This window comes from Vigna angularis, chromosome 2 (assembly GCF_016808095.1).
Source record: "Vigna angularis cultivar LongXiaoDou No.4 chromosome 2, ASM1680809v1, whole genome shotgun sequence".
Taxonomy (NCBI): Eukaryota; Viridiplantae; Streptophyta; class Magnoliopsida; order Fabales; family Fabaceae; genus Vigna; species Vigna angularis.
This window is the reverse complement of record NC_068971.1, coordinates 20,030,467-20,053,005: the sequence shown is the minus strand read 5'-3', so window position 1 is coordinate 20,053,005 and position 22,539 is coordinate 20,030,467. Positions and strand designations below refer to the sequence as shown.

Below are 22,539 nucleotides of genomic sequence, written 5' to 3'. Positions count from 1 at the left end.
TTTTTGGTTACCTTACGTTTTACGATTTTGGGGACATTTTGGATGCACAAATAGATTCCGGATTCTCTGCAATTTGATTGTTGTTGGTGACCTTTCGTCCTATATTAAATATATGTATATAATATATATACATGTTTGTGGATCCTTCTGTCTCAGAAAACATGTTTTTTAAGGGTTGAATTTCAATAGGTGAGCCGAATTTAAATTCTTTTGGTCTATGGAAAGCGAAAATGCTTCTTAACTTTCTCACAGGAAGGAAAATCAGGGTCTTTGTCGATTTGTGTGTGGCTATGTGTAGCTTTACTGTGTTGCAGATCAGCCAAAATCATGAATAGTTAAGAAACAACGTTGCCGTGCAGATGAATGAGATGATTGTTGATCACAGTTCTAAATGGGACGTGAGAGGACCCTTTGTGCAAAAAGTGAGAGCAGTTTGGATTATTTTATTCCCACGTTTAAAGCCGGTTTCACTGACTTTGTGATCAAAAGGAGTTCTCTTTCTAAAGATTTAAGATTTTACTGTTCAAGTAAAAGTTATTATGTTATTGTTTAAATTTTACAAAGTTTAATATTAACAATTAACATAATAATAACAGATTAGTATTTGAAAGTATTAAATAAATTATAATGGCACTTAAGAATTTTTTGAATTATAGTTGTATCCTCTGTTTTCTTTACTAGAATGATGCATATCTAAGGTTGAGAGAATGATAATGTAACCAATGTAACATTTTTAAAATAAAATGAAGAATTATAATTTGAGGAAAGTTGCTTAAATTACAAGGTTAAGTAAAATTTTGTGAGAAAAGACTAGTTTACAAAATCAATTCCTCTCGAAGGAGTCACATGTTGGAAAAATAACTCTTCTATAAATACTTTTGGAAAAGTAACGATATTTTCTACATAGACCCACCGTGTCATGTGGGGAAATCATACAATTTAAAAAATAATATATATTTTTTTCATGTGCATGGAGAAATTTCCAAGATCCGAGCCTGGCATTATAGTTGACAAGGTTTTCCACTTAAAAACAAAGTACAAGAACAAATATAATGGATTAGTATTCCACTAGTTGATTTGTGTTTAGCTTATAAACAAATACACTTAACTACATTTTACATATTATGTTTTATAAAAAAAAAAGAGTGTTAGTCTCTCCACCACCACACACCATCTCTCCAACTTTTCTTATTTCCAAAACTAACCTTATATAAATATTTATTTTTTACTTTTATCTATTTTAATCTAAAACCCTAATCTCATTCTAATTCCCTTTTTCATTGCTGTAGTAACCCCCACACGCTCACATAACCTTCATTTCTCCCTTTCACTATCTTCTTCCTTTCCTCCTCTTAGCTCTCTTATTTTTTTATTTCTATTTCCTCCTCCATTTTTGTTGCTTCCATTGTCACTGACTCATGTGATAAATCTGATGATCAAGGTTTGTTTATGCTCTTTGTAGCAATTGTTAAAATTGTGGTTGCTGACCAGGATGTCGCTGTCTCTCACTTGTCGGCGATGTTGCTGCCTCGATCACCTCACCCGTCGGTGATGCTCCAACCGGCGTAAATGAAACTATGGAGTACTGTTGAGACTTTGGCAAGTGTACCAAATCGTTCAAGTAATAAAACCGGTAAGACCGGATATCGTTTCCCAAGAGACTCGTGTCCTAGACAATCGTATAATATCTAACTAATTTAGACTAAAGAATGATTCCATATTTTTGTGGTTTTCATGCAATTAAAGTAAAGATAAAACATAAATGGTAAAAGTGATCTTTGATAACGCAAACACTTAGGAATGGAAAGATTAGAAATGCTATGGAATGATATTGTTGGGGGATGATTTCACCTACTTCACTCTTATGTAAAGAAAATCACTTCCTCTTCATTAATTAGCCAATGTCAATCTTCTAATTTACTCAAACCCAATCCCTTGGTAGAGAGAGCCTAGACTTACTTCTTAAACTCCAATCCCTTGGAAAACCTAACAAGTTCATCCGCTTTAAGAATTGAGATTCAAGACAACCAAAGGTCCTAGTTCTATCCCTAGATACAATTTCCTTTAGGTGTTTAATCCAGTTCTAGATTCACCCAATATTTCCCAATATCAAGCAAACCCTAAAATCATGATATGGTTGAATTACTCATACAAGCTTTAAGTAGAGGAATTAAACACTAACAATCAATGAAAGAGGCATATAATCATTCAAAACAACTGTAATTACATAAGAGATCCGTGGTTACATCAATCCCCAACAAGAATGAAACTAGCTCTCCATGAATGGAGAGCTTGAGCTTACAACAATGGTGGAAATGGAAGAAGGAGGAGGACCCAAGGATGAAGAAGGGCTGTTCCCACAGCTCCTAGCTCGCCTATGGACGCTCTAATTGAGAGAATTTGTGTCTGGGATGCCAAAAGATATCAAAGCCCTTCTAATTTGGGGTTAAATAAACCCAATCTGCCAAATCAGCAGCAGGCGCGCTTGAGACCGCGCTCCAGCGCGCGAAAACAGGAAAAAGGGCGCTCCAGCGCCCTTTTGTAGGGGGCGCTCCAGCTAGCTCCAGTCCTGGTGCAGAGCCCGCTCCAGCGCCCATGAAAAAAGGGCGCTCCAGCTAACTTTTTCCAGATTCTGGTTCTTCATATTTTTGCTGTTTTTGCTGTTTTCTTGTTTTCTCTGGTTCCAGCACTCTTCATTTGATGCAGAGACTTCTTCCAACTAATTAACTTGTATAAATAAAGGGGTTAATGATCAATTTATCTAATTAAAGCTTAAGATGAAACCACTTCTTAAACTAAATGAAAACTAGGATTTACAAGGTAAAAAGGATGAGAAAGAGTTGATATTTTCTCTAATTTAATACTGAATTCATAGTAAAATATGCCACTATCAAGTACTTCCGCCCATTAAAAGGAAACTGAAACCCTAGACCGACCCAGTTACAGTTATAGTTTTAGTTTCTTCTTCCACAATGCAAATGGCCTATTGCATATCTCATTTTCCCAAGCTTCCGCTCCTCCCTTCTCTACCACACTCCCCGTCGCGTTCCTTTGCTCTCCTCCCATGGTCGAAACTACTGCCCCTAAACCACGCCGTTCCACACTTTATGTATATTTAAGTATTGATAAAAAATGTTCGATATTAAGTACACACATAGTAATGTATTATTAAAAGAATACACCCAACCAACAAAATGATAAACTAGACGATGAGCGTTGAAAGAGTAGTTTGAGCTGAATAAAGTTGCAACTTTTGTTTGTGCTAGGGTATTGAAATTCACTAAGGTGCTTTCTGGGACGATTGTTGTATTAAATATTATAATCTCTTCATCTCCATTTTTTTTATATCAGTAATGACTGCTTCTTCATTGCTCCTTTATATTCCGGTGGAAGTGTCATATTATTGTCGATGTTAACTAGGATGTGAAGGATGAAACTGAAGAAGATGAAGAGTACCAGGAAAGTGGCTCGATGATTGGCTCTGAAGGGGAAGAATTGAAAGAAGTAAAATGGATCTCTTATCCTTCAACGGAGGCAGATACAGATGTTGATATCCGTTTAAGAATAAATGGATATTGTCATTCGTTTCATGAATTATGGTGGTGAAAGTTAAAATTTTTAATTACTAAAAATTAAATATTTAGAAGGGCAAAAGAGGAATGGAAAGGTGGAAGGAGTACTGTGTGGTGATGGAGGGAGTAACACCCAAAAAAAAATTGTATGTCATCGTCAGTTTGTAAGTCCTTGATTTATTTCTATATCTTCTTTTATTAAACCTTGATTTATTTCTTTTTGGAAAAAATAACATCTTTTTTTAAATCTTTTTCTTTTATTTATCTTTACCTCTTGTAATACTCAATCGAATGAGATCTAAATTGTTTGAAAATTTTCTTTTCTTTTCTTAAGTCATATACTTCTTGAAGGATCATCCCTTACAAGAGAAACAAAATGAGTTTCTTTTATGAAACTTGGTAGTCTAAAAGATTTTCCAATTCCCTATATTTTCTATTGGAAAGAGAGTGCTCCATCATAATCCTAGAAGATACTTAGGTGAATTTTAATATGGTGTGTGATTCATGTCCATGGTTATGATGCTTTTAATTGAATTTAAATGTTGGACATACATATACTTTATAAATGATATAGTTGACGTTTTCATCATTGAAACTAATTGTATTTAGTGGATAATACAAGTCACAATGGCTTAACATAGTTGAATTCGATATTGTCATAATTTTTTACTTCTATATATGTTCCATGAGAGTCAATTTAGTTGCTTTAGTAGTGTTCAAGTGATAACTTTAATTTCAAGCACACAATATTACCATTCAAAGAATCAATTGCTCGTTAAAGGGATGTCGCTCCTTGCCAAAGCCATAACTTGATATTTGAAGGGTTAAATATGTTTTGGTCCTTAAATTATCATGCGGTTTTTGTTTTAGTCTCTCTTCAAAACTTTGATCCATTTTCACCAATCTTCTTTTAGAAAGTCTCATATTTAGTCCTCTAAGACCAACATTGTTAGTTTTGTTTTTTTGACATGATGATGTGCCACATCGTTAATACACGTGTACAATAAACATTTGAAATTAAATTGAAATTAGGGTTTAACAGAAGAATGAAGATGCAAGTTCAGATTTATCTTAGAATAAAGGAAGATGAGTAATTTGTGGAGTTCGTGTTTAATGAAATCGTGACTTAGCATTTGAAGATTAACGAAGAGGAAATGCTTTAATTCTTGGAAATCTAGGGTTTCAACATGTAGGTAATTTAGTTTTGAAATCATTGTTGTAGTGTGATGAAATATGAGAGTATAGGATTTGGATGTACATGGAGAAGCATTGGTTCGAGAATGTCACAAACATGTAGATCGTCTTCAGAGTTAGCATCAAAAGTTTGTGGTTGTGGGGAAAGATTGTTGTTTTTGAAAGCAACTACTTTGAAGAACAAATGAAGATTAATTTTGAGTTGTAGAAATTGAGCAGTAAGTGAAAAAATGCATTACTTATAGTGATGAAGTTTTTATTGATAGTTTGTAATTTTAATTGCAGCCTAATTCACATTGTAATTACTTTGCATGAGTTAATGAAGGAGAATATGAAATTAAAGCTATTGTGCAAACAAAAACTGTAGAAGATGAAGTTTGTTTTGGAGAAATCTAACAGATTAGATACATTGTTTAATGGATTATTTCTTCCAGAAATGAAATATACAATCTGTTTTAAAGCATGATCATTAACAATCAATGAATGCATATACCAAGCATCTCAAGCACAAACACAATAAGGATAAAACACTTGTTATGTCATTTGTTGTTCAAAAAACCATAAAACCATTTTCTTGTTCATCATAAAAAACATGGGTATGTAAGGTAGATATGGCTCCCCTATCAACAATATGTTTTCAAAACAATATACATATGAGACCTTTTATAGTTAAAAAGGAAAATTGGATGCAATTTTGTGTAAGTCAATTAAACTTGACATATTAGTTTTGTTTTTACTTTCCTCATTATGCAAGCACAGACATGAACATTTATGTAATTTAGATGTTCATAATATTTGTTTAAGAATCATAAGTTGAATGAGCAGCTCACTTATTATTATTAAAAGGTTTTAAAGAATAATCCTGATGTATTATTTCAAAGAGTAGAGTACCATATATATATATATACAAGGATCCTACAATTCTTCATCTATTAAAGGAATGACAAGTGTACAAATATGCACAAATTATAATAATATCTAAATTATAACTACCACAAATTTGATTACCTAATATCCGTTAATAGAATATTTGGCATATCTTAACACCCCACTCAAGTTGGTATATGGACATCACACATTCCCAACTTGAATAGAGACTCATTAAACAATCTTTTTGACACTCCTTTGGTGAGAACATCAACCAACTGCAATTCTGATCTTACAAAAGGAAATGAAATTATTACAACTTCAAGCTTCTCTTTGATGAAATGTCTATCAATTTTCAAATGCTTTGTTCTATCATGTTGCACATGATTGTGACCAATTGCTACAGCCAAAGTATTGTCATAGTACAAACTCATAACTTCATTTGGTTTAAAGCCCAAATCTAATAGCACATTTTTAATCCACAAAATTTCACATACCCCTAGTGACATGCCTCTGAATTCTGCTTCAACACTAGATCTTGCTACTACAGGCTGTTTTTTACTCCTCCAAATTACAAGATTCCCTCCTACAAAAGTAAATATCTTCTATCATCTTTTGAACCTGCCCAATTTACATCTATGTACCCTTCTACCTTTAAGTTTCCATGATTTGAGAACAAAATTCCTTTTCCAGGATCGGACTTCAAATATCTCAAAATCCTCTCAACAACATCCATATGAAGCTTTCATGGGTCATGCCACTAGTGCAAAAACAACGTATAACATCACACGTTTAACATCGAACCACTAAATAGCCAACGTTAAAAATGACCGGTGGCATTTTTGTTAATAAATGCAATTATTAAACGTCGTTTATAATTGTAATTCGACGTAAAAGGATATAAAACGTCGAATATCCTAGCGTTAGACATTAAAAGGTTAGTGAATTCAATGAAAATTTGAGCGGAAGATTGAAAATTCATTCACTTTATCTTAGCGCGTAAGACCCTCTTCTCTTCTCAAACTTTTTTCGAACGAAGTTTGACGACCATCACATGTAATCTTTCTTTCATTTGATACAAATGCATGTTAATTAACTACTTTATGTATGATTTTTGTTTGTTTTAACCGATTATTTCCGTGTTCTTGTCCTTCATAGACGCATTCTGTTTTCTCTTTCACGGGTGACGACACTTTATTCCGATGAACCCACCTTTTGAAGGTTAGTTTTCGTTTTCGTTTTGAAGAACTTATTTGTTGAACTTGTTTGTTGTTTTTTTTTTTAACTTGTTTATGGTTGTTGTTTGGTTGAACTTGTTTGTCGTTGTTGTTTGGTTGAACTTGTTTGTTGTTGTTTGATTGAACTTTTTTGTTGTTGGTTATTGTTGTTTGTTGTTGATCAAAGTTCATGCTTTATAAAATACCAAAAACTTGAAATTTGTTATTTTTCTGCTTTTCAGATCTCGTAGAGTTGTTAAAAAGCATCACAATTAATTAAAAAAGATAAAAAAAAATTGATTAACATTGAATATTGACAAAATTCGACGTTAAGTTAACGTCGTATATTGACAAAATTCGACGTTAATTTAATGTCGAATTTTTTAAAATTCAACGTCAATTTAACGTCTCCTAATATGATGTCATTCGCGAATTCACCGTTAAAAGCCTAAAATATTCGATGTTGTACGCAATTTTTGTACTAGTGTGCATAAATTGAATAACAACATTCACTACATAGGTGATATATGGACTGTGTATGGTACAAATAAATTAATTTTCCTATCATGCTTGCTGAATTTGAGCATTGAAAGAGTTTATGATTTTGTTCAATTGGTGTATCAGTTAGTTTACTCCCAAGTATCCTAGTTGCCGATAATAAGTCAATAGTATATTTTCTTTGGCATAGGAAAACACCATGTTTTGATCTAGCTACTTTAATACCCAAAAAATATTTGAGGTTTCCAAATTGTTTCACCTCAAATGCAGATGCAAGGTATTGTTGTAAACTAGAAATGTCATCTTGGTCATTTCTTGTAACAATCATGTCATCTACATATATAATCAAAGCTTCAATTTTCTTTTTCCTCTCTCCAAAAATAAGGTGTGATCAGAGTTACTTGCTCTATAGCCAAAAACCTTCATAGACTTGGTAAAACTTTCAAACCATGCTCTTGGGGATTATTTTAATCCATATAAAGCCTTCTTTAATTTGCAAACCTTCATTCCAATTGAATATGTCATGCTTGGTAGAGAATCCATATAAATTTCTTCTGAAATTTCTCCATGTAGGAAAGCATTTTCACATCAAATTATAGAAGAGGCCAATCTTGGTTTGCAGCTAGCAGCAGAAGTATTCTCACAGTGTTGAGCTTCGCTACTGGTGTAAACGTCTCTTGGTAATCTCCACCATAAGATTGAGTGTAACATTTAGCCACAAGTCATGTTTTATACCTCTCAATAGTTCCATAAAGTTTATGCTTAATTGTAAAGACCCATTTGCAGCCCACTGTTTTCTTCCCTCTTGGTAAGGACACAAGATCCCAAGTGTTATTTTTTTCTAAAGCTGTCATCTCCTCAACCATTGCTTTGGTCCATCTAGGATCTGCCAAAGCTTCCTGTATATTACTAGGAATAGAATTTGAAGATAATTGAGATACAAATGATGCATATGACTAGGATAACCTGTGATATGACACATATTTACAATGAGATATTTAACTTTGGCTTGAAGGTCTAGTTCATATTTAGTTGGAGGTTGACCACGGTTAGAATGAGGTGGAAGAATATATTGAACAATAATAGACTTAATGTTTGATGTGCTGGTGGTCTCACGCAGAAAAGAATAAATTTCATGATCAATTTAATCTAAATTAGTATTGTCAGAGATAAGATCAGAAGGTACCTCTAAAGAGTCAAGATGAACCTGTGGAGAAGATTAAGCCAATTGGTTATGATCAGCAGACATTGTATTATTCAGAAAAGAAGTGTCCATATTTAGGATTGACTCACTTCCTGCAAAATGATCCTCACACGATAATTTATCTTCACAATATAATTTTATATTTGAGACATCAAACAAACTAACATCATGATTATGGACTTCACTTTCATTGCCTCCCTGAAGTGGATAATCAACATAAAAGAATTCATGCTCATTAAATGTCACATCCATCGAAATATAAAATTTCTTTAATGGTGGATAGTAAGCACAATAACCTTTTTGAGTTGATCCATACCCAATAAAAACACATTTGATCGCTCGTTCTTCAAGCTTTGTACGTTGATGTGGGTGTAAGTGAACATATATAACACATCCAAAAATATGAGGTGGTAAATAGACTATGGGAGGAAGGATACAATGATCAGACAACACATCAAAAGACCTTCGAAAGTTAAGCACACTAGAAGAGGTTTGATTAATTAAATAAACGGTAGAGCTTACAGCCTCACCCCATAAATGAGATGAGACATTACCATCTATCAAAAGTGATATTGTTACCTCTAATATATGTCTATTTTTCCTCTCAGTCACTCCATTTTGTTGTAGTGAATAAGGACATGTAGTTTGATGTAGGATGCCTCATGAACTCTATTAATTTAGTCTTAAAATATTCCCCTCCATTGTCTGATCAAATTAAGTTAATAGATGTGTTAAATTTTGTAACGATCAGATGATAGAAGAAACGAACCACATCACACACATCACTTTTATGTTTAAGAAAAAAATATACAGGTTAGTCGAGTACCATCATCAACAAAACCGATAAACCATTTTTTTCCATTATGTGTAGATTATGGAGCAGGGCCCCAAACATCCGTGTTATTGAAAAAGGAAAATTAGTTTTGTTATTACTTAAAGGAAACACAACACGATGATTTTTTGCCATAACACAAGTTTAAAAAAAAATAAAAAATATTACATTTATGAAATAATGATGGAAATAATTTTTTTAAATAACCGAAAGAGGGATGTCCTAACCATCTATGCCATAACCAAATTTTCTTTTTGTTTTTATCTTGTATGTGATCATTCGCAAGACAAGCCAACCCTATTTTGTGGGTTTGTTGTGAGACATTTTCAAGATAATACAGTCATTTCTCTCTCTCTCTACCACTGACAATCTTCTCCTTGGAATGAATGTTCTGAAAAAGACAATAGGTTGGGTATAACAAGGCAACACAAGAATGTGATTTGGTTAACTTCCTGACGGAGATAAGATTACAGTTTAATGTAGAAACAAATAAAACATCAGAAATCGATAAGGAGGGTGAGAGGGATATAGTACCTATACCTTTAATAGGATATGAGACCCCATTGGCATTAATAGTAAAAATTTTAGAATAATTCGAGAAAAAAATAGTAAATATATGAGGATCACAAGTCATATGATCAGTAACACCTGCATCAATTATCCAATCACTACCCTTAGCAACAACAAAAAGATTAAGGGCAGAATTAGATATACTTGACAATATTCAATAAAAAAGAAGAAGCACTGATTCCTATATTGTAGAGGATATCAGTGTTTGGCTCTGATACCATGTTAAGAAGTGGACTTTAAGCCTAACTCAACCCCACAAAACTAGCTTGTAAGGTGAGGTTTGCATCCTGATGGAATCCTACTTGACTTAGTCTTCCTTTTGTATTTTTACCTTTCCTAGCTTAGCTCTTAAGGAGAATGGGTTACTATAAATACCCAACTCCTCTCTTGTATTAGCACTTTTTAGATTAATGAGAATTGAATTTTCTGAAATCAGAAATTATTCTCTCTTGAAAGTCATAGGCTAGAGAGTCCAAAGACTCCCTCTGGCCACCTTCCAAGCACCTCTCTCACTTTCATTTTCCAAATTTACATTTGTGCTTCTCTCTCACTCCTCCACGCTACCTCTCCTTCGTTGCCACCTCGTTAGTGCATGCGTCAGTGCTCTCCATTTCCTCCTTCAGCACGCGTTCGCTCCCTCATTCCACATCATTTGCTTTTCTTCTCACACATCAGACACGCACAACCACATTCTCTCTTTCGTTAGAGCTTTTCTCCATCCTCGCGAGATTCCATTTCTCGTTTCAACCCCAACTTGCACCTTAAGGTAATCTCGCTACAAACCCTAGCTTCATTCATCTCATCTCCAGATCTCTGCTTCCTCTCTATTTTTCGAGTAAAACACCTCTTCCTTAGGTTTCCTTCGATTTCACCGATTGAAAAGATATTTTCCACAATTTCCACCGATCAAACCTTACTTATTCCGTTCATAGTTCTTTCCCACCGTTCAATCAGTCATTTGAACCGATTAATCGGTTCATATTGAGTCTTCTCACCATTTTAGGGTTTCTTCGTGTCCAATTTGACTTTTCCCTCTTTTCGAGGGTTCGTTTCCATTCCGCTGCGTCTTCACTCGTCGGAGAAGCTTTGAGGAGTCTGAATCGAGCTCGCACAGCTTCGATCGTCATCTTCTCGGGCGTTCGTCCATCAAGTGGTATTCAGAGCAAGGTCGAACACGCTTCGAAGGTAAGTATCTCGGTTCCTCTCTATTCTGAGTTTTCTTCCATTTTTGAGTTGTTCGATTTTCCTCTGTTCTTGCGTTTGATTCGCGTCTTTGTCTTTGTTCTAGTTTTGTGTTTTGATTCTGTCTTGATTCTGAGTTTATTCTTCCATTTTCGCTTTGTTAGTTAATTTCTTTACTGTCTTGTGTTTAACTTTTGTCGTCATGGAATTCTCAAAGTGTTTTGCCTTGATTCAGTTTCAGTATGTGTTGTTTTTTTTCTGTATGAGATTCAAATATGTTTGTTCGTTCTTGGATCTCAATTTCTGCGTTTAGGTTTTCAAGTTGAGTGTTACTTATTTGTTTAAGCTTTCTTGTTCTGTGCCTTTGAGTCATTATATTGAGTATTATTTCATTTTATTTCGGTGCAAGTCTTTGTTTGAGTTTTAATTTCTAAATCCATTTCTGTTTTGTCTGTGTCATGTTGCTTTGTTTTAATTGTCAATTAAATCTGAGTTTAACTGTGATTCAATTGAGTTTTTGCTTTGAGTAAGATCTGTTCATCATCATAAGCACTGACATTCAATTGAATGAGCTTGATGCAGACTTCAACAGCAGTTTTAATGTCATTTCATTTATCTAAAGCTGTCTTGAGTTTTTGATGCTGACCATTACATGTAATTGTATGGCACTTTTGAAATTCTGTGAGCTGAAAGTTGAATCTGCTTGTGGATAGCAAATGCACACCAATTAAGCTATGAAATGTTGCATTGAGCTTGGGTGCAAGATGTTTACAGCAACATTAGTCTCTGATTTGGCCAGCTACACCGAACTGGTTTTTCTTTGAAGTTTGTGTTAATGTTCTTGAGTGTGTGTCTATTCAGCTTAGTATTAGTTCATTGCTAAGCTTCTAGTATTAGTATTCTTGAGTGTAGTGAGTTTAGTGAGGCTGACTTGGCCTAATTCCTTGGCACTTTGAAATAGAGAATTCAATTTTAATCTAACTGTTTTGTGATTGTTCATTGTGCAGGAAAAGAAATTGGATCAATTAGATTGGAGCAGTTGTGATTTGCTTAAACTGACATTGCATTCATTTTGGCTTATAAACTGTTTGCTGAAATCATTGAGATATTATATGTCTGAATGTGATTACTGATTTCATGGTTTGCTTACAATTGTTGAAATCTGTTGAGTCCTTATTAGCACCATCACTCTTTCTTTGTTGAGATCATTTTTCCAAATGCATATAGAAAATATTTTCCTGGTATTAATCACATGCAGATTTCAGTTTTGTTCAGATTGATTGATTGCATACCCTTGCATGCCACCTAGTTAGTTGTTCATGGACTGATTTATGCATGAATTGATTTGCTTGGAGTAATTAGGCTTGTGCATGAACTTGTTTTAACTGCCAAAGCATCATTCCATTTGTTTAAGAAGTGACTAAAGCACTTAATTTCCAATTCTGACTTCCTGGTTGAATTAAGCACATCATTCTTTTTACCCATTGGATTTATCAGATTTTAAATTAGAATTGAATGGTTGTTTAAATCAGTTTAGTTCAGCTTTGAATTACACCCATTGCATCTGGTTAATGTCCATTCCTATTTGTATTTGCTGGATTTGGGTTTGATTTTGTATGCAGAAATGAACCAGTGCAGGGTGTCCAATAGAAGTTGAGATTAGTTTAGAATGAGCATGAGTATAGCTTGAGCAACCAGTAGCAGCCATCTGAACTAAAGGGAGTTCTTTTATTTCAAATTGCTTTTGATATCCTTAAATTGTTTTGTATGGCCTGCAATCGTTGGGATTAGAATTGTTTAATCTGCTGATTTAGTTGGAATTGTTTGTGCAGTATAAGTTGAGACCATTAATTGAGTAGCAGTAGAATATTAGTGGAAAGCTTGGAAAGCTTGTACAGCCAAGAGAAAGGGAAGTTATTACTACCTTATTTCCTCTATTGCAATCTGTTTTAACCAAGTGAATACTCATAGCAGCTTTGTGATTTGTGATTGTAGGATTATACTGGCCAGGAGATTCAAAAGCATTGATTCCAGAAGCTGTCAAGAAGCAACAAAGTTGAATGAAGTGGACCAGGATCGTAGCAGCCTAGCATAATTTTTTTGTTTTTTCTTTTGTAATTTGATTTGTTCACATTGGATTGTAATAGGCTTGTGTTAGCCTACTGTTAGCTTTAGCTTTTGTTTTGTAAAAGGCCTTTTATAAAGTCCAAGTTCTTTGGAAGAGTCCTTGGTGCTCTTTCAAACTCTTGGCAACTTTACTTGCTTTAATTTTAGCATAGCTAGACAGGTGAGTGTGTCTTGTTAGCCAAAGCTACAAGCCTCACCATAGGAGTAGACTTTAATATTGATTGTGTGATTTGTGTTTCACGTTTAGGGGTGATTTAGGCTAAAAGGGATTAAACTCTAAGCCTTATCACATTAGAGTCCGAGAGTCTAGTCTTTTAATTGTGCTCAATTGTTTGTGATTGTTTGAGTTGTGTACTTTGTTTCTAAAGGTGATTTTAGTTTAAGGGGTAATTAGTTAGTAGCCTAAGACATTTCTGGCAAGGCAAGACTTGGTACTTAAGCAGCTCTTTAGCTCACCTCTCTTACCTGGGACTTGTCTAAGTGAAAGTTTTTAACCCTCTAAATTAAGAAAACTCTTAAAAACAAAGATGTCTTCTTATAGTTCATATAGGTCTTCTAGGTTAGATAATGTTGATGAAATGTTTAAAAAAGCTAGGAATCTTCCATTCTTTGGTAAAGACATAGGTGCATTAACATATCTAGCTTGGGAAAAAGAAATTGATAAAATAAATCCTTGGTTTTATGAAGAGAGTGAATATTATGTCCTTAGCATATATCTCTCTAAGTTAGAAGAGCATGCAAGTGAGTGGTGGGATGAAAGACAATATCATGTTAGGAAAGGTAGAAAGTCCTCCATACGTGATTGACATGATTTAAAAGCTTGCATGAGAAGAAAGTTTGTGCCTTCAACCATTAAAAGAAACCTAGAACTAATTAGGGATTGCATTGATAATGGAAAATTATTTCTTGAGAGTTTAAATGATCATGGGTTTCTTCGTAGAGAATTAGAATTTGGGGCAAGACTTAAAGAGATCAAGGATAAGAAAAGAGAAAGAGAGATTGAGAGAAAAGAAGAGGAAGAAAGGAAAGAAGAAGAGAAGAGAGAGAGAAGAAGAAGAGAAGAGAGAGAGAAGAAAGGAAAGAAAAAGAGAAGAGAGAAAAAGAGAGGAATTAAGAAGAGAAGAAGAGAAAAGAAAAGAAGAAGAAAGAAAAGAAATAGAGAGAAAAGAAGAAAAGAGAGAAAGGCCAGAAAGAGAGAAGAAAGAAAAGGAGAAATTGTTACTGATGACAAATTCTATTCTTTCCAAGACTATGGAACCTAAAAGGGAAGGTTTTCAAATCTTTACTTCTTTTCCAATCATGGTTTATTCTTTAAATATGGACTTTTCTTTCAAACCAATTGTCATTATATATTCTATGAAAACATTCTCAAAATATGACAATTCAAATCTTGAGTTATTGTTATCTTTAAGAAAACAATTAACTCAAGACAAAAGTGAATTTGGACTTCTAGAATTTCCAAATGTGATAAAACAAAATATTAGAAGTCCTTATTTCCTTGTTTTTATAGAAAAATTCTTTCTTGGATTGATATTAATTGAAAATATATTTGATGTTTATTGTAGATTTGTGTTTGATCCAGTAGGAAGAAAAAGTGGATATAAAAGAATAAGGCCACTCTAAGATGGCCATGCTCCCAAACATTGTGTGGAGCTTATTCATAAGGCTAGATTTGAGGACAAATCTTTTCTTAAGAGGGAGGGCATGATGGAATCCTACTTGACTTAGTCTTCCTTTTGTATTTTTACCTTTCCTAGCTTAGTTCTTAAGGAGAATGGGTTACTATAAATACCCAACTCCTCTCTTGTATTAGCACTTTTGAGATTAATGAGAATTGAATTTTCTGAAATCAGAAATTATTCTCTCTTGAAAGTCATAGGCTAGAGAGTCCAAAGACTCCATCTGGCCACCTTCCAAGCACCTCTCTCACTTTCATTTTCCAAATTTACATTTGTGCTTCTCTCTCACTCCTCCACGCTACCTCTCCTTCGCTGCCACCTCGTTAGCGCATGCGTCAGTGCTCTCCATTTCCTCCTTCAGCACGCGTTCGCTCCCTCATTCCACATCATTTGCTTTTCTTCTCACACATCAGACACGCACAGCCACATTCTCTCTTTCGTGAGAGCTTTTCTCCATCCTCGCGAGATTCCATTTCTCGTTTCAACCCCAACTTGCACCTTAAGGTAATCTCGCTACAAACCCTAGCTTCATTCATCTCATCTCCAGATCTCTGCTTCCTCTCTATTTTTCGAGTAAAACACCTCTTCCTTAGGTTTCCTTCGATTTCACCGATTGAAAAGATATTTTCCACAATTTCCACCGATCAAACCTTACTTATTCCGTTCATAGTTCTTTCCCACCGTTCAATCAGTCATTTGAACCGATTAATCGGTTCATATTGAGTCTTCTCACCATTTTAGGGTTTCTTCGTGTCCAATTTGACTTTTCCCTCTTTTCGAGGGTTCGTTTCCATTCCGCTGCGTCTTCACTCGTCGGAGAAGCTTTGAGGAGTCTGAATCGAGCTCGCACATCTTCGATCGTTATCTTCTCGGGCGTTCGTCCATCACATCCACTTATATATTATAAATTGGTCTTATCTCTAGTCGATGTGGGACTTCCAACACACCCCCCTCATCCCGAGGTATAAACATCATCTCGAGTGTGAGACTAGACATTAATGGGTGGTCCGATAATGGCCCGATAGCAGGTGGAACAACATACCCAACAACAAGTGGAACAGCATGCCCAACAAACAACAAATATCACTGGGATAAACTTTAACCATAACTCTGATACCATATTAAAAGGTTTAAAGAATAATTTTGATGTATTATTTCAAATAGTAGAGTATCATATATATACATACAAGAATCCTATAATTCTTCATCTATTAAATGAATTGCATGTGTACAAATTTGCAAAAATTATAATAATATATAAATTATAACTAATATAATACTTGATTACCTAATATCCGTTAATAGAATATTTAACCATTTCAAAGGATATGAATTGTTATAGCTAAAACTCATCAAGACCAGAGAAGAATCACTATAATATGAGGAATATCTTAAACTTTCATAGTTGGTTCCACGATGTGGAGGCTGATTGCACAAAATCAACTCGATAAACGACTTTTGGGTCCATACAACACATTGTTGATAAGATTATAAAAATTAGGGCATTGCTCCCTCCACCACCACCTTTGCTCCCTTCACCTCTGATGACAAATTTATGAACACCGAAAAACGGCGCTAAAAACTTGTTTAACCCTCGGCAAGTGTGACCGAATCGTATCAAGTAATAAACTCGGTAAGACCAAGTATCGTTCTCCCAAAGGACTCACGGCCTAGTTAGTTATATGAAAACATGTATGCATGTGATGATCAATGGGAAAGAAGAACACAAACACTAAACGAATTGAATGGATGAGTATGTTGTTGGGGTAATCAATTTCATCTTATCCACTCTCATATATTTTAGGAATTCATCATTCTTTTCATCAATGTTAATGCCACTCTCTAAATTACCTTAAACCCGATGTCTCGGCGAAGAAAGCCTAATCATAATCACTAGTTTACAATGTCTTGTCTCCCTAGCAATTAATCATGCATTATAGTGAACGGAAGCTTAACGGCAACCAACCATCATACTCCTATGTCTAGGTTTATACTGCTGTTGGGAGAGTTTCCCCGGATCTAGATTTTACCGTACGTGTCCATATCAATAAAACCAATGATCATGACATTGAATGAGTTAAACAATGCATGCTTTGAGCAAAGAAGAAAAACCCTAACTAATGATGAAAGAAAGCATGTATCATAAATATGATGTTTAAATACAAAATTCCATATATGAGAGCTTCAAAAGATTACATTGATTCCCCAACAACAATACCAAGTTTAGTTCACCATATTCACGGTGAAAACAATAATGAAAGAATGGAAGAGATAGAAAAACCCTAGAAAGAGAAGAGGAGAGTCGTCACCATCTCCAATTCTTCCCTCAATGGGTGAAAAGTGTGTTTTGCGTCTTCTCCAGCCAAAGATACAAACCCTAGGACGTCCTAAAGCTTATATACTATTCTAAAAATACAGAAAATTAGGCCCAAGCCCATAAAAGCAACAGAAAACCGGTCCAAGCCCGTTTAGAATGGCGCTCAGCGGTATTTTAGAGCTGAGCAGTACTAGCGCATGATCCATTTTGCCCCCCAACTGCTGTTTTGCCCCTTAGTGGTGATTTCGGCACCTGAAAACTGTCGCTCAGCACCAAATTACCGCTCAGCGCCACTCGGTCGCAACTTTTTCTGCATTATGGTTGACTTTTCAGCATTCTGGTTGACTGGTTGACTTTTCTGGTTTCTGGTTGACTTTTCAGCATTCCAATCATTCGGTACTTCAATTCTTCTTTCAAATCATTCAATTGGCCTACAAAATCAAGGGAATGTTGAACAAAACCATTAAATTCACCTTCAACTCTCTTATTCACAAAACTAAAGCAAAAATATGAGTTCAAGCTAGTTTATAAGTCTTAAAGATTGCTTTTGGTATCAATTTTAAGCATAAAAATAACGGTTTTTCAACCGTTATCAACCTCCCCACAAATTTTTTAATGACAAAATTATCCTTTAATTTTTAACTATTTTACTTTCAACCTTATTTATTTACGAAATCCTAAATCATTTCTCACTTTCACTCTCGCACAGCCCTACCCCCAGCTTTCTCTCAGTCTCTTCTCTCTTTGAAATCTGTTTCTTCCACCTCCTTCTCACTCTCTTCTTACTTTCAATCTTCTTCTCCCCTATTGTGTGTTTTGTTTACTGAAAGTGTGGTGGTATAGTGTGGAGTTATTGTGGTGTATTTGGTTGGAGGTAGCAAAGCTTCGCTGGTTCTCTAGTGATTACAAAAAGTGACAAAACTTAGTGGTGGTGTAAGAAGGTCCGGTGGTGGCAGAGCTTCCTCTTAGTGATGGTGGTTAAAGGTGGTCCCGCGAGCTTCACAAGCACGGTAATGGATGTGAAAATGTGTTGATTTTTAAACAAATGTCAACATCCATGAACGAATCTCGACATTCGTTAAAGGAGAAACGGATGTGCCTTATCCGTTGAGGCTTGCACAATTATCTTCTTCTTCTGCACACAAAAAACACAGGCAACCAACGAGCACAACAAACAAAATGTATATTCAAATACATTAAAATGAAATGCATACTACGTCAAGCCAGTAACAAGCTCTTGAAAGATTTGGGCTGAAGCAAAAAGATGGAGTATACAACTGTAGTTTCACTCGCAGAGGAAAATTAGGGTTTCATTTCATTTTCACCTATTTAATTTGCAATCCACCCATTCACAGCCTCACTTGCTACTTGCATAATTTGGGCAAATTTGATATTGTTTTTGAATTTTGTTTTCTTTATTTTTTGCGTTTTTGCGTCTGCATTTGGTCGGTAATGCATGATCAATTTGTCCGTACCATATGAGACTCTGTCTCTGAAGAATGCTCAAATTCTTAATTCTGAGGCCTTTGTTCTTTCGACTTTTCTGAATAATAATCGTTTTCGTGTTAGTTTTTCACCACCGCACCGCACCAACAACGCACCATCAACACACAAGCAGAGACCAAAATGAAGAAGAAAGAAAGAATGAAGTGGAAACGAATATGGAGAATGGTAGAGGAAAAAACATATATGAAAGAAAGATAGAAACTAAGAGTTGGAGGGGTTAGATATGGAGAATGGTAGAGAAAAAACGGATATGAAAGAAAGAGAGAAACTGAGAGTTGGGGGTGGGGGCTGCTGCTGTGAGTGAAAATGAGTGGTAAGGAATTAGGGTTTCATATAAAAGTAAAAAAGGTAAATGGTTAAAGTAAAAAGGGTAATTTGTAATTAAATTTTTTTTGAGGAGGTGTAGAGAGGAGTTGGGGTGGTGGAGGGAGTAGCTCTCTAAAAATTAATTTATTACCAAACTATTATTATTCAAGTAAATCTATTAATGTTCCACTAATATTACTTAGGATGTTGTACCTTCTAGAATGACAAAAAATAGTTTATAATGTTATAAATACTTTATATTGAAACAAACCATTTAATTATTACAACTATTTTATTGTCTTGAAACAATTTAAACATGTTACTATTATCTAACTGTAAATTTTTATTGCATTATAATTCTTGGTTAATGTCAAAATAAGTTATTAAAAAAAGTATTTTTTTTTCACTAATTGATATTTTATATAGTATTCAACCGATGTAATAATAATTTTTTTAAAATACCAAGTTTTTAACTTTGATTGATACTATAATTAACATAAAATATAGGTTTAAACCCTCCCTTGGTCCTCAATTTTGTATGGAAATCTCAGTTCGGTCCTCGTTTTTTCATCTGTCTCAATTGGGTCATATTTTTTGTAAAAATGAACACATTTTACCCTAACCGTTAACTGGTCTGAAATGGCGTTAAATTGATCTGAGCTGTAATTTTTTCTTTTATCGACGTGGCATTGTGCACTAAAATTGAATGTGTCTTGTGTTTTATCCAGGTGGCCTACCAAGCCCTAACATTTAATGGCATCCCCTCTCATCTAAAGTATATTTTCGTCTTAGGGAAGAAGAGGAGGTTCGTCTTTCGTCTTCGCTAAGCACACCTCTCGTCTTACGTCTTGGGCAAGCACTGTGGTGTTGAGGTGGTGGTAAGGATGTCTCGTTCATCTTCCTCTTGCAAATGTTTGGGTTCGGCCATGCAACACAGTAGTGGCAATGTTAGAAGGTTGGGTGCAAAACCAACATGCTTCTGCGGTCACAGAGCCGTATTGCGAGAACCCCTAAAAATAAGGGGAAAAAATTCTAGGGTTGCCCTAACTTCAAGGTCAGTTTGATATAACCATAAATCTCTGTCTATTTATTTGGGTTTTCACGAAGGAGTGTGTGTTCTTGTTGAATAGGGTGGGAGTGGAGAATTGGTTGGTTGCAACTTCTTTGAGTGATGCATTGAAGAAGGAAATGAAGGAAATGGGGTGAATGTAGAAGAAAGGACTAGTAGTGTAAGAAATGAAGAAGTGGGTGTGATGAGCATGGAAGACAATGTGTTGTAGATGGAAGAAAGACATGGTGAAAAGATCAAACTGGGTTTTATAGAGAAAAGTTTAGTTAAGTTGGAAAAGTGGTTGAAATTATTAATGGGGATGATCTTTGTCATATTTGTTTTTAATGTAATTGTATTAGCAATGTTGCTGAAACTTGGTTGATGTTGTGTCATTTGTGATCAGAGTTGAAACTTGGCTTTTATGTAATGTGTGTTTTATTAATGAAGGTGAGTGATTACAATGATAATGTGTGTGATTTAATTTCTTTAAATTATATTGTTACTTTAAGTGGAATAATCATAAAGCAAAATCATGACTAAGTGGAATAATCAGAAACATCATAAAGCAATGACCAATAAAGATGATGACTGATAACGAAATTGGGCAATAATCACTTTCTCATAACCAAACATTGTCTTACATCATAACAGAACGTGTTCAAAATGATAAGAACATTGTCTTACATATCCAAAATACATCATAACAGAGTGTGTTCAAAATGATAGAGCAAACATTTGCTAGAAAATATAAATAAGTTCAGTACATTAGATCATTCATCACATCATTCATCAGATAAAGGCATAGTTGTTTCGTGAGTAATAGGAACTTCTGTTGCTGAAGGTTCACTGGGTTGTGGTTGTTCAGGACATTGGTCAGTACCAAGCATAGTAGACTCTTGAGTTATTGGAACATCTGTTGGTGGAGGTTAGGTGACTTGTACAGATTGGGCAGTAGGAACCTCTACTGTTGGAGGTCTTTGTGGACAACCTTTTTTGTTGTGTCCAAGTTCTTTGCAGATGGCATATTTTTTCCTCTGTCCACCCTTTCTTAATTCACTGTTATTCTTCTTCAACAACCAATCCTCTAGTCTTCGTTTCTTCTTGGGCCTTCTTGGCATTGTCCTATTCTTTGGTGGTAATATATCTGAATAGGGTGTAACATCCCAGACATGTTGACCATTGATAGGGTTAATTATTGTGTTATCTAAACCAGTGCCCAATGTATTCTTCTGCATTTATATTCAAAAATTTCATTGCAGTTATGGCATGAGTACAAGGAATGCCAGTAATTGCCCATTTTCTACATGTGCAATCCATGTTGTCAACATTCAGAACAAATTGCTGGCCAAATTGTGAAACATGTTTCACTTCAAATTATTTTTCTCTTGACCACCTGTATTTAATACACAATTCACAACACAATTAGATGGATCAATATAAATGGAAACAAACTTAACATGAATGGAAACACACATCATAGAAGTTACCTTGGTAACCAATATCTAGTTAACCAGGACTCCTTTTGAAATCTGTTAAAAACCTTGGGGCAGATCGAACCTTAATATGATGTCATCTTTGTCCTATTGGCAGCCCATCTCTTCATTATGTAAACCCTAATGTCTTCTAACATGCTAATAATAGCCTTAGACCTACTATCAACTAGCACACTATTAAAGCCCTCACACATGTTGTTCACAAGAGTGTCACATTGTGATCTAGAGGTGAATCTAGATCTTGACCAAAACCTGGGATAAGTGAATACAACTTGTCAAGTATGTAAATGTGAACTGTAAGTTTATGAAATAATTATAAGACTTAATACATACCTAGGTGGGATGGCAAGCAAATATTTAAATGCATCTAAATTTATGTCTGTAATATTCCTCATTTCAGCCTCCCATTGTTGTAGATGTGTGGCTGTTGCTGCCCTCCACATGAGACATTTAAGGTTTTTTCCAGAAATTTTTTTTTCTGAAGTTTGAATATAAATGCCTAACACAAAATCTTTGTTCTACACGAGGTAGAAGATCTTGGATAACTGGCAAAAGACCCTGACATATTCAAGATATTTTAATTAACATTTGTGTAATGAAGATATTCAGTTATATGTACAAGATATTGAACATTGACTGACCTTTTGTTGGTCTGAAATAAATGTGCATCCTGCACATACAGCTGCACCACCAAGGTCCTCAATAAGGTGCTCCAAGAACCAAGTCCAGGAGTCTTTGTTTTCTATGGGTAACATTTGGTCGTTTCCATCTCTTCTGGTTCCATCATATTATGAACCACATACAGATGAACTTCATCATTTAACCTAGCAATGTTCAACATATGCATCGCACCCCTATCATCAGTTAATAATTCTAACCTATCTGGATCCACAGACTGACCTCCTAAACCGTACCATAATTCTT

General features: G+C 34.8%; 1 non-coding gene across 1 annotated transcript; it reads left to right on the top strand.

Annotated features, from left to right (window-relative positions):
• The first annotated feature begins 18,703 nt into the window (after positions 1 to 18,703).
• On the top strand, positions 18,704 to 18,785 carry LOC128195708 (small nucleolar RNA snoR117). The gene has a single exon (XR_008247504.1). It is a non-coding gene; the product is annotated as a small nucleolar RNA snoR117 (small nucleolar RNA).
• The last annotated feature ends 3,754 nt before the right edge of the window (positions 18,786 to 22,539 follow it).